We start from the raw sequence: 12340 nt of genomic DNA, 5'->3' as shown, positions 1-12340 counted from the left end.
TGATGTTCTTAAGAATTGCGCATTCAAAAGAATTTGGCATTTTTAGACCGCCCAAGATTACTACAATGAGTTTAAACCTCCATTACTCATTCAAAATACATGAAAAAGTCATCAAATTTCGCAAGAGAGTTAATAATTGTATCGTTAGAATGGAGAATCTATTAATAGTGCAATTTGTTTGCAATTTTAGGTTTAACAGCACTGTCAGTTCTTAAAAATGGCGTAAAAGATAACAAAATCCCAATCTAAAAAATGTAAAATTTCAGTAACAAACTACAAACGTACAATAAATGCTGCACTTTATTCAAAATCCATGTCATTTTCACCAAAATTTGCAGAGTTGTAGAGAAAGGTATACCTAAGAGGTACAAACATTAAAAAATAGGGGTTCATGTGCTTGTTTTTAAACTATCAGCATTTTTATTAGAGCAAATGTGCTTTTTAAAACACCAAAAATGGGCCGAATGCTTAGTATCTATGTGAAGAAAAAAATCAAAACCACTCTACCATTTATTCAAACTCGGGCTAATATTCGTGATTCTTGGCAGCACTGCAGAGTAAAGTATTTTGAAATTGTAGAGAATATTTTTTTGAATGGTCCATGGAATAATTAAATTTTTTAGCTTCATGAAATAACGCATCGGATCTGCAGTTAAAGTGCAGAAGATGAGAAATATCAGCTCATACCCGCAGCTAATTAATCACCTGTTCATCCATTGTGACGTCAGCGCGCAGAGTGTAAACTATGCGCAGATCATAATGCGCACAAATATAACTGTGGAACGTCCTTAAATGACATTCATGTTATGATGTTCAAACTAAAAGAATAGTCTATGATATATATACCAGCTTGACGTTTATCAGCAAAATGCTGTCCTGTCGAGTTCCTACGGGAGTTACCATAAACAGAAACAGAATATACATGTACCGTACTTCAACTTTGATGGTGAAGAGATTTTTTTTTCTTCAAATTTTCTATTTTTGAGACTACATTCTGGAAAAGCTCACCCTCTTCTTCATTTCTGATAACTACACTCCATGTTGATGCACATCAAAGGTGTTAGCCCTTAACCTAGATTCTCTGAAGGACATCATTCAAGTTCAAACTTTCAGGATGAGGACTGACATCTCTACAAAAAAATACATTCCTTTTTATCATCTTGTTGGTTAGGTACATCCAATTTTTTAACAATTTTATTTGAAACAGAAAATATAGCAGTGACTGATGTGATTATTATTTCACAACAGCATAACTTGATGAAAAAGAAGCAAACATTTGTGGTATCGATCCTGCATTAGGCCTAGCTAGAACTCCACGGTCCTGTAACACAAAGGTTAGTGATTGATCGTACGCTTGATTTTCACGATTAATTGTACATCGTAGTCAATGGAATCAATCGTAAAAAACGTTCTACGATCATTGCTAATCTTTGTGTTATGGGCCCCTTTTTTGCCGTTGCTAGGGCTGTCCCCTCTTCTCATTATTTTTTTTAAATCTTTCTCCTCCTTTTTCTCCTTTCCTTGTTCCTCTCACTCCACTTTCCCTCTCTCCCTCTCTCTTTCTTTCTCTTTCACCTCCTCTCCTCTTTCTCCACCCCCCCCCCCCCCACTTCATCCTTTATCTTCCTCTGCTGCTTGTCATCATATATACAAGTAAAAGATTAATTCAAAGAATCGATATTTATAACATGAATTGCAATCTGTTACAATCTGAAATGCATCATTTAACAAAAAGAGAAGAGAGAAAATGTTTCTTTAAGTTAAATGGGATGTTCACCCTGAAGAAAGGTTTGCTGTAAAAAAGAGGGTGTGAAATAATTTGTCTGTTGGTACACTGAAGGTTCAATAAAACCAATCTTCAATTTTCTGAGAAAATTTCATTAATTTATTAAATTCATGATACATGGGAACCTGCTTGCATATGACGTCAAAATTTAAAAAAATAAGATTCCAATAACTTTTAAAATCTTTGATGGATTTTCATCAAACCAATATTTTGTTTATTATTTTGTTTCTGCCATTTCTACAAGGTTTTTAAAAGGGTGAACCTCCCCTTGATACTCTAGTTACACAAAAGTACAAATTTTTATATGTCTAGAGAATGAAACAGAAATGCTGCCTTTATTTAGAATAACTCCCTTTAATTCACCTGATGCAATTCCACATGTACAGTCTAAGATTAAACTTGTCGCATGCCACATGAGTTGCCTTGAACTGCTGCATTTGATAATAATCTAATGCTCATCAAACTGACAAATAAATAGAGCATAACATGTGTAAAGTAACGTCATGAGTGACCTTACATCATTCTTTTAATCAATGTTTTAAAGGGCAAACTGGGTCCCGGTTACACAAAGCAGAGTTATCAATCTTACCATTCATATTTAGGATGGATTGCATGTAATCCTCAATGCAATCAATTGATAATATCAGTTGCATGATCAATTGCTAAGTTTCGTGTAATGTTAACTGAAATTGATTTCTGAATTTACTTCCGCATGGCTGAATCAAGTAAGTGATAAAGGTTAAGGTAATGTCGACTCTTGTTTTGTTTTAATAATGGGTTTGCATTTTGTTCAGATAAATTAAAATTCACTTCAATTATTCAGTCCCAGCTTTGGTATTCAGTTCCGCTTTGTTACACTCTTGATGCTCATGTTGGCATCCATTTCTATTTGACTTTCAACCTGCTTCACTTGTTATTCCTTTCCTATTTGAATGTGCTCTTTCATTACATTCTCACATCTGATTATTTTGTTCCACATCAAAATGTTATTCATCTTCAATAGTTCTTATTGTCTATTTATGAATAAAATTCTCACATTTCAATTAGCTCACACTATTGTTTGTTTTTTTCCTGATTGATCTTTATGCAAATAGTTTTATTGTGGTAAAGAAACTATAAATAAATAAATCAAGCCACTCCCTATTTCTTCAAGTTTTTCTATTTTCCTGTAGTCTCAAGTGAGTTATATTTTCTTAAGGCCTGGTCCACTGGCCGACACACACAAAACATATTCATACAACAGACAAGCAAAATTTCGGGGTGGCTCCATCCGATTTCATCCGCTCAAGACAATGGACAAAATGGGCAAACAATGAAATCACAGTGGACTGATGCACGGTGGATATAGAGCGTATGAAACACGCATATTGCAAAGAGTATACAACAGATACATGTACATAACATTTTCCAATGGGTGGCAAGATTTTTTCCGTTTTACATCCTCTCTGCATTCATAAGTGCAGTGGGACCGGGCCTTTAAATGTTGATTATTGATCTGTGTTTGAGCTTGTTTTTCCCATTCTGCAGTTACAACATTTCAACACACCCCACAATAAAGCTTCCCCAGGCCCTTCTCCTATCCCTGCGAGAAACCCTCTTGCTTGCTCGCTGCTTTCTTTTACCCACATTTGTGACTTAAATTAAAAGAATTCATGATTCTTTGTGGAAGGTTCATCCAAGGTTTAGTTATTATGGATAACAAAATTCACACAATCACAATAGTTTGTACATGAATACAAACTTAATGAGGTGCTTACCTGATATGGCAGCAACACAGGCTACATGTATATTGTACAGCACCCTCCAACTTGGAACAATGTCCTAAATATGTTCTAATTTTGAAATCATGTTTAGGATAGAAAAAAAAAATGTGTGGATACTTAAAGCTTGTCTACTTAACCTAACATAGCAGATAGCAACATATTGTACTCTTAAGGTGGTTTCAAACCGCCTCGATCACAAGAATCCCCGTTAATTTACGATAACTTTTTTAGGCTGAAAAATACCCATTAATTATTCCTGCATTCACACCGCCCTGAAACATACCCTTCGGGATAAGTTCCTGAAGTTACGAGCATGCGCAGTATGGTCTGATAAGCAGCAAGGCGCGAAATTCAAAATCACTAGCCCAGCAGCAACCCATGCACGGCGCCGCACCCAACGACATGCTGGGCTAAAAGTTCCCGTAATTTGCTTTCAGACCGCCAAAATACCCACGACCTTGGAAAAATCCCCGCGAAAGTTCTCGTAATTTCGCCAAGTACCTACTATTTATCGGGTATTTTCTTTCGGGGATATTACGCATAGTTTGCTTTCACACTGCCAAAATACCTGGTATTTTCTGATCGGGGTAAATTTCCCGATCAGAGAATACCTGGAACTGGCGAACTTCGAGGCGGTCTGAAACCACCTTTAGAGCACTCTCAAACCTGGAACTGTGTCCTCAATTTGTACGCCTATTTATTCTAATTATGTTTAGGTTTGACGTCTGGGTTATGTTGAAAATTATACTAAGCTGATCCACTTTGCCCAGCATGGCACCAGAATATAGGCCTACTTGTCTTCGGAGCCGTCTGTAACATGGAACTGTGTTCTCACTTTCTGGGCCTAATAATTTATTGTAATGATGTTTAGGTTTGACATATGGGTTATGTTGAAAACTATAAGCTGGCTGACATTGCCCAGCATTGCACCAGAATATACTTGTCTTTAGAGCCCTCTCTAACCTGGAACGGTGTTCTCAGTTTCTGGGCCTAGGCCTACTACTTTATTGTAATTATGTTTAGGTTTAACATATGGGTTGTGTTGAAAACTACATGTATAAGCTGCTCCACTTTGCCCAGCATGGCACCAGAATAAACATAACCTGGAACTGTGTTCTCAGTTTCTGGGCCTATTTATTTATTGTAATTAGGTTAGGTTTGAATAATGGCAATATGGGTTATGTTGAAAACTGTATAAGCTTGTCACTTTGCCCAACATTGTACCAGGCTATAGTAGGGTGTCTGGAGAAAAAAATTATTTTTCTTATTTCAAGAAAATATCACATTTTCTTTGTGAATTTGAAGAGAAATTACCTTCAGACTGACAGAAATGTAACATTTTTGAAAAAAAATCAAATTATTGGCTGCCAAAAAGAAGAATGAAATTAGGTAAATTTTCAGCATTTCTCTGCCATAGACTGTGTAGTTAAGAAATGGACACACACAAATCCACATTTTTAGCTTCCGAGAGCTGTTATAAATTTATTATTAATGCCAAAAACTTGTCCATAAAGAGTCCAATAGGATTTTTCATGCTCTATCTGATGGTATGATTTTTATAAAGATTTGGAAACCAGATCACAATGAAAAATTGCGACAAAGTGAAAAAAATTGTGCAAAACAGAAATTTTATTTTCCCATAGAAAACGCATGGAGAAATGGCAATTTCAACACACACAAAATTAAGGGTTTGCAATTTATCTCTAAATCCTTATTTAAAATGATCATATAAACTTGTCCTTACTGTCAAAAGAAGCCCCTGAATTTTCTCTTTCCATACATGCCAAACACAAGTTAATAATCAATTCAGATCACATTTTTCTAGTAGCCTGAACTTCCCCGAAAAAATGTGCCATATTTCCCCCTAAATTAGCCTGTTTTATGCTGACACTTTTCAGTGTGGCTTCAGACACCCTAGCTATAGTATAGGCCTACTCTAAAGTGTACTCTCAAACCTGGAACCATGTTCTCAATTTGTAGTCGTATTACTCACTCCTATTTCTGTATTGTTATTATGTTTAGGATTGACATATGGGTTGAGGTTGAAAACCAAAAGCTTGTCTTGTTTGCCCAACATAGCAACGTCGATGCAGATAAGGCATGCAACCATTGCATTCATCTGGAAAAGTTGCTGGAGTGGATATAGGATAGTTTGTACAATGTATATATTACAACTAAAATGTAATGTAATAAATCATTATCATGTACTTGGAGTCATCTTGGCTCTGCCAACTCCATGGATCCACCGCTATTCTCCAATCATTCACATTGCACATCAAATTTTCCTGGCTTAATATTTTCAAGTCCATTTATGAATTTATAGCTTTGATTTCCCCATCAAAAGCCCCTCTCACTCACTGCTTCTCGTAAATAAAGCCAATAACACATGTCATCAACACATGAAAATTTGAGTAGGTCATTCAGCAAATGTCACTTCAAATCACTCAATTCCTTCACACACCTGTCGCCCAAAACATGGCTTTCTGCGGCCGTGTTTTTTGTCCACCAACAAGCGGTAGCTCCTCTCGAAACGCCCACGAGATAACGGAGCGCTAGCTCGCAAGCGAGGCCTCGCGATCGCATGATAAAAACTTTCTCCAACTTACCAAAAGCTCAACGACGTTCAGAGTCAGAAGAGTTGAGTTGGGTTTTTTTCAAGAAAAGTCGGAAACTGGAGCCAGGTAGAAGCATCAAGAAAAGCTGAAACGAATCTCGAATCTTCAAACTAGCTCAAGGTGTCCAAAAGACAATCCGCTAATCCCGAAAAGTCACTTCGAAATGAGAAAGGTGGATACCGGAGCAATGCAGAGTCGAGTCCAAACGAATGAAGAGCAAGATTCCTGATCCAGCGGAGCGCGCTTATATCACCAATATTGATAAATCGCATCATTACAACATTGTAGAGCTAGCTCGCTGCGTTGCCCGTCGCCAATTTCGCGCAGGCTTTGGAGAGTGACTCCACTGGACAACCTCAAAAGATTTGGTCCTAATCCCAAAGCTTTACACACTTTAGGTTTCGTTTTCACTTTTTTCAGGTGGGATTATTTTGCTATGGATTCCCATTGTGCGAAACATGTTTACAAACAAAATATCGAAGTTTTGATTGACTCGTTTCCCCGTTTCCATATATTTTGTGGGAAAGTTCGGGAGCCAAGTTGTTGGCGGGAGGCAAAGCTCCAGTAAGCCTACCCCCCCCCCCCGTCATGCCTTTACTTTCTACCGGACTTAAATCTCCAGAGGCAAGTTATTAAAAAACGAAAAAAAGAAATCATCTCCTTGATGAACTTCTTGCTCATCGTATGCTCCATCTCTCACTCGACCCAGGGTCTTTTTGTTCTGGTTTGTTTTTGCTCTCTTTTTTTTTTTTTTTTTTTTTTTTTGGGGGGGTCTGGGGTTGTTTTGCTTTTCGCTCCATTATTTTATATTTCCACCCTTCTGTTGGGCACTCTGCACACATCCACTCTACTTGGACTCCCATAACCCCCCCCCCCCCCCCCTTCCATGCGTTTATTTTGTATTTGGATTGTTTCGTTTTTTATTGACCATTTCGTTCTGATATTATCTAGGCTACCTTGTTATACTCGGTGATTTGTTTTTAGGTCTATAGACCTGTCCTATGTCTATATGATGTTGCATCGAATTTTTTCCCTGACCACCCCCCCCCCCCTCCTCCTCCTCCTCTTCTTAACTTCCGATAACACGGTGGAACAGTAGACCATATCTAGTAGTATCGGGAAAGAGTCAGTCTCCCTTCCTTAGACCAGAGTAGGCCTAAGTGTTTTAGTGTTTTGCTAGAGGGGTAACAGTTTTTTTTACCCTCGTTTCCTCAAGGCTTGTTTAGTTTCCGGCGTGGAAAAAAAACTATAGCGACTTTATACTGGTCTTATTCCGGCTATGATATTGGGGTGCAAAGGGGCAGGTGCCTCCTTCTTTTGAGGACTCCCCCCCCCCCCTCCCCCTTGTCATTTTTAAAGTACCCGCAGTAAATTCAGGATCCGCCCCTGCGGTAAGGCAACTATATTTTTCTGTGCAAGAGATTAAAAACATTATTATGGAATTGGGTGTTTGTAGGGGTCCGCAAAGTTGTTTAAGTCCAAATAATACATGATTTGGCCCAATTTTTTTTTTTTTTTTTTTTTTTGGGGGGGGGGGGTTATATTTCGATAAAAACTTCAAGTTTTTCGTACTATGATTCTGTGAGGTGGGCATAACAATATCCAAAAAGATGAACCACGAAAATAATGACGATATATATCTAAGAGGGCCTGAAAGAAAATAAAACCTTAAAATAAAAATCAAACGAAATGAAATGCACTGGTATAGCCGACTTTAATCGCAAAGTTTGTCAATAGGCTATATAGCGCGATTCCAGTAAATTCATCTTCTTTTTTAAAACCGACCTTGAAACGGCTATACCAATTTTTCATCACAAGAGGTCTCCTGAATTATTCATTATTACACTTACAGTAAATTTCATTAGGGTAATCAACTATCCAATTACTACGTTAGTAATGGATAGAGACGCGTGCATGCTAGTCTGCTGTGCAAACCCTTCACTTGAGTAAAGGGTCTGAATTGCAGCCTACTCATGCCTTGTGTACTGAAACAGCAAGTTTTGTATGGGCTAGTCTTTGCGTGGGGTCTGTGCCTGCAGACTACGTGCATGCAGCCAATACCTAGTCCCCATCACTGTGAAGATTTGCGCCACGATTCAAACGGCGTACTTAATCGTGGAGTAATCGTAGTGATCTTATCAGATCGTATCAGATCATATCATATCAGTCGTGGCAATCGTATTCATCGTAGAAAAAGTCCATCCCGGAAAAAATGTTGATTTGAATAAATAGAGAAAAATCAAACTAGTGTAACACTGAAAATTTCATCAAAATCGGATCATGTAAAATAAGAAAGTTATGACATTTTAAAGTTTGGCTTATTTTTCACAATACAGTGACATGCGCAACTCAGTGACATACAAATAAGACATTCGATGATGTCCCTCCCTCACTATTTCTTTTGTTTTTTTATTGTTGGAATTATACAATATTTCATTTCTTTATAGATTTGACAATAAGGACCAACTTTACTATATTTCATATAATAAAATACAAAAGAAATAGTGAGTGGATGACGTCATCAGTCTCCTCATTTGCATACCGACCAGGATGTGCATAAAACTATTTTGTGAAGTTAAGCGAAATTTTAAAAGGTCACAACTTTCTTATTTCACATCCGATTTTTATTAAATTTTCAGTGTTATGCTTGTCAGATTTTTCTCTTTTTATTCAAATCAACTTTCTGTTGAGGTGGACTTGTCGCGATGAGTTACGAAAGGCCAATCGTGGCTTTCGTAAAGGATCGCAGGACAGTGGTAAGGAGGTATTATCAGGGAGTTTTGCACGACAAAGCAGAACGATTTCGAGAACACAGTACTAGTATATTGCAAATGCAACTCAAATGACAATGAACAACTGGGAGGTCTTTGTCGAAAAATGGTGAACTGGAGCAGTCTCCGTCCTAAGATTCGGAGCTGGCGAAAGATTGCAAACACGTCGTTTGTCCAGAGTCCAGGACGAAAATGCTGTTTTGATTCGCCAATATTCGACAAACTTTCTTGACTGCTTTTTGGTCACGAAGTGTATATGACAATACATTTGCTATGTTTTTGAAGGCGTTGTGCGTCACAATGCAAAAATCCAATTAGCATTCAATCATGATTGTGTGTTCGAATAGATGTACACCCCTCTACGACAGTAGATCGCACAGCCGCAGACACAAAAGGAGAAGAAAAAAAATCAACCCCACTTTCTTCATGTTAACTTTTCCCCTGCAAAAATCAACAACGCCCGCCCTCCCCCCCCCCCCCCCCACGAGCCTGCTCTCCGTCGTATTGAAGGAGGCTAATTAGAGTATTCCTTGATTTCCGAGGGCTTCATTTAGTGGGGCGTTGTGCCCCAGTGGGTCAGTCTCCGGACTTTGAAACAGAGGGTCATGGAGTCGAATCCCATCGATGGCTTATATAGGTTTTCTTTTCCTTCAGCAAGATATTGATCCACATTGTTGTGCACTCTACCCAGGTGAGGTAAAAATTAAGGTACCCGGTACAAATCAATTCCTTGGAATGGTTGTGCGCTTAAAAAAAGGCTTGCCCGGCCTAAGCCTAGGGAATGATTATCTAGAAGCCATTTGGAAGCGAAAAGAGGCGTCGAAGGGGGTACTCCGGGTTGATCTATATCTAAATAAATAGAGTAAAAGTCACTGAGCAGAAGGCTGAAAAGTTGATCAGAACCCGATACCAAAATTAATTTCAAAGTTGTCAGCTTGCTCATTGCATATTCATGAATTACATGCATAGCTGTTTTGCTGAATTAATGCAAAACTAAAAACTAAAAATACCATAACTTTGTAATTCCTTGTTTGATGTTGATTTGTTCGTCTGTTACTTTATCTGTTCAAATCATCTTATTTTCAGCCTGCATGGAGTACCCCTTACAATAATATGTCATATGCGCTATAAACAGAATTTCATTTATTTATTTATTTATTCATATATTTATATATCTGTTTTTATTTATTTATTTATCATTTTAGTTATTTATTATCATTATTATTATCACCATCATTATTATTATCATTATTATCATTACTATCATTATTATTATCATTATTATTATTTTCATCATCCGTATTTTTATCATCATCATCATCATCATTAATTATCATTATCAGCATTATCATCATCACCATTATTATTATTATTAATTTAGAAAAATAAATATTCATAAACTCATTCGGATCATAATTGTGCACTCTCTGTGGTTCACTGGTGCTTCTACATATCGTAATCAATGAATAATTACATAGTGAACATGTTGTATATAATTGTAGGCCTACACATCGTTAAAATGAAATTAGGCAGACATAGGACAGGAAATCCCCCTTTTAATCTAACTAATTAACTCATTTTGATTTACTCTATTAACTCTTATGAGATTGACTCATTGTACTTTTTATTAGCCAAGGTGTTCATTAGGTAATGTTGATGATACATCGCGACCCACTTGGATTGACGTCAAGTCTTGAGCAGAGAGAAATTGAGAGGGGGGCAGACTGCTCAGAGAGGGCGTAAGAGAAGGGCGTATTAAGAAGGGGTGAGGGAAGAAAATAGTGATAGAGAGAGAGAGAGAGAGAGTTAGGGTAAGAGGGAGGTGAGATGACAACGACGACGACGATAATGATGGTGATGATAGCGACAATCATGACAATCATGCTGGTGATGATGAAGATGATGATGATGATGATGATCATGATCATTATGATCATGATGATGACGAAGGTGATGGTGATATGATGATGACGACCACGACGATGATGATAATGATGATGATGATGATGATAAAGATGATGATGAGGATGATGGTGATAAAGATGATGATGATTATGATGATTATTATGATCATGATGATTATGATCATGATGATGACGAAGGTGATGGTGATATGATGACGACGACCACGACGATGATGATAATGATGATGATGATGATGATAAAGATGATGATGAGGATGATGGTGATAAAGATGATGATTATGATGATTATTATGATCATGATGATGACGAAGGTGATGGTGATATGATGACGACGACGATGATAATGAAGATAATGATGATGATGATGATAATGATGATGATATACGTTATGTTGCCTAAACATAGTTCATAAAAATATAAATGGGGTTAAAATGGGGTTAAAATTATCTTTTGGGGTTCTCAGTGAGAGTGATTATTCTTTTTTTTATCATTGGAAAAACAAGTGACAATGAGCCAAACTCTCTGAGCGACATTATGCCATGTATGTAGTCTAGCGCCATCTATAGTCTTTTTCAAATTAATGTTCTGATCATTATGGAGACAGTCTGGAGTCACCTTCACATTGTGAGCATTTCAAAGGACAAGTCCACCCCAATATAAAGTTGACTTGAATAAAATGAGAAAAATCCAACAAGCATAACACTGAAAATTTCATCAAAATCGGTTGTAAAATAAGAGAATTATGACATTTCAAAGTTTCGCTTGATTTTACAAAACAGTAATTTTATATGTACGTCCTATTCGGTATGCAAATAAGGCAACTGATGGCATCATCCACTCACTATTTCTTTAGTTTTTTTTCATTAGGGGAAATATGAAATATTTTAATTTTCGCTTCATTGTCATGTGAAAAAAAAGTTTGATTTCTCCCTGAACATGTGGAATCACCAATGTTTTAACATTTTATGGTTCAGTCAAGTTGGTCAAAATTGCCAATCCTGTAAAAATTGAATTATTGTATAATTCAAACAATAAAAAAAATAGTGAGTGAGGGACGTCATCGACTCTCTCATTTCAATATCACTAAGTTGTGCAAATAACTGCTTTGTGAACAATAAAGGCGAAATTTTAAAATGTCATAACTTTCTTATTTTACATTCGATTTGGATGAAATTTTCAGCGTTGTGCTTGTTGGATTTTTTCCCCTCCATTTTCTGGGGTGGACTTGACCATTAGAAAGTAACATTTTGAATCACATTTTTATTCGATCCACTAAGAACACCTTTCGCCAAGTACCTACTATTTAGCGGGTATTTTCTTTCGGGGAAATTACGCTTAGTTTGCTTTCACATTACCAAAATACCTGGTATTTTCTGATCGGGGTAAATTTCCCGATCAGAGAATACTTGGAACTGACGAACTTCAAGGCGGTCTGAAACCACCTAGTGTGATACTGTGGAATTCATTCTTGGTCATTATG

This window comes from Lytechinus pictus, chromosome 19 (genome assembly GCF_037042905.1).
Source record: "Lytechinus pictus isolate F3 Inbred chromosome 19, Lp3.0, whole genome shotgun sequence".
Lineage (NCBI taxonomy): Eukaryota > Metazoa > Echinodermata > Echinoidea > Temnopleuroida > Toxopneustidae > Lytechinus > Lytechinus pictus.
This window is presented reverse-complemented; position numbering follows the sequence as displayed.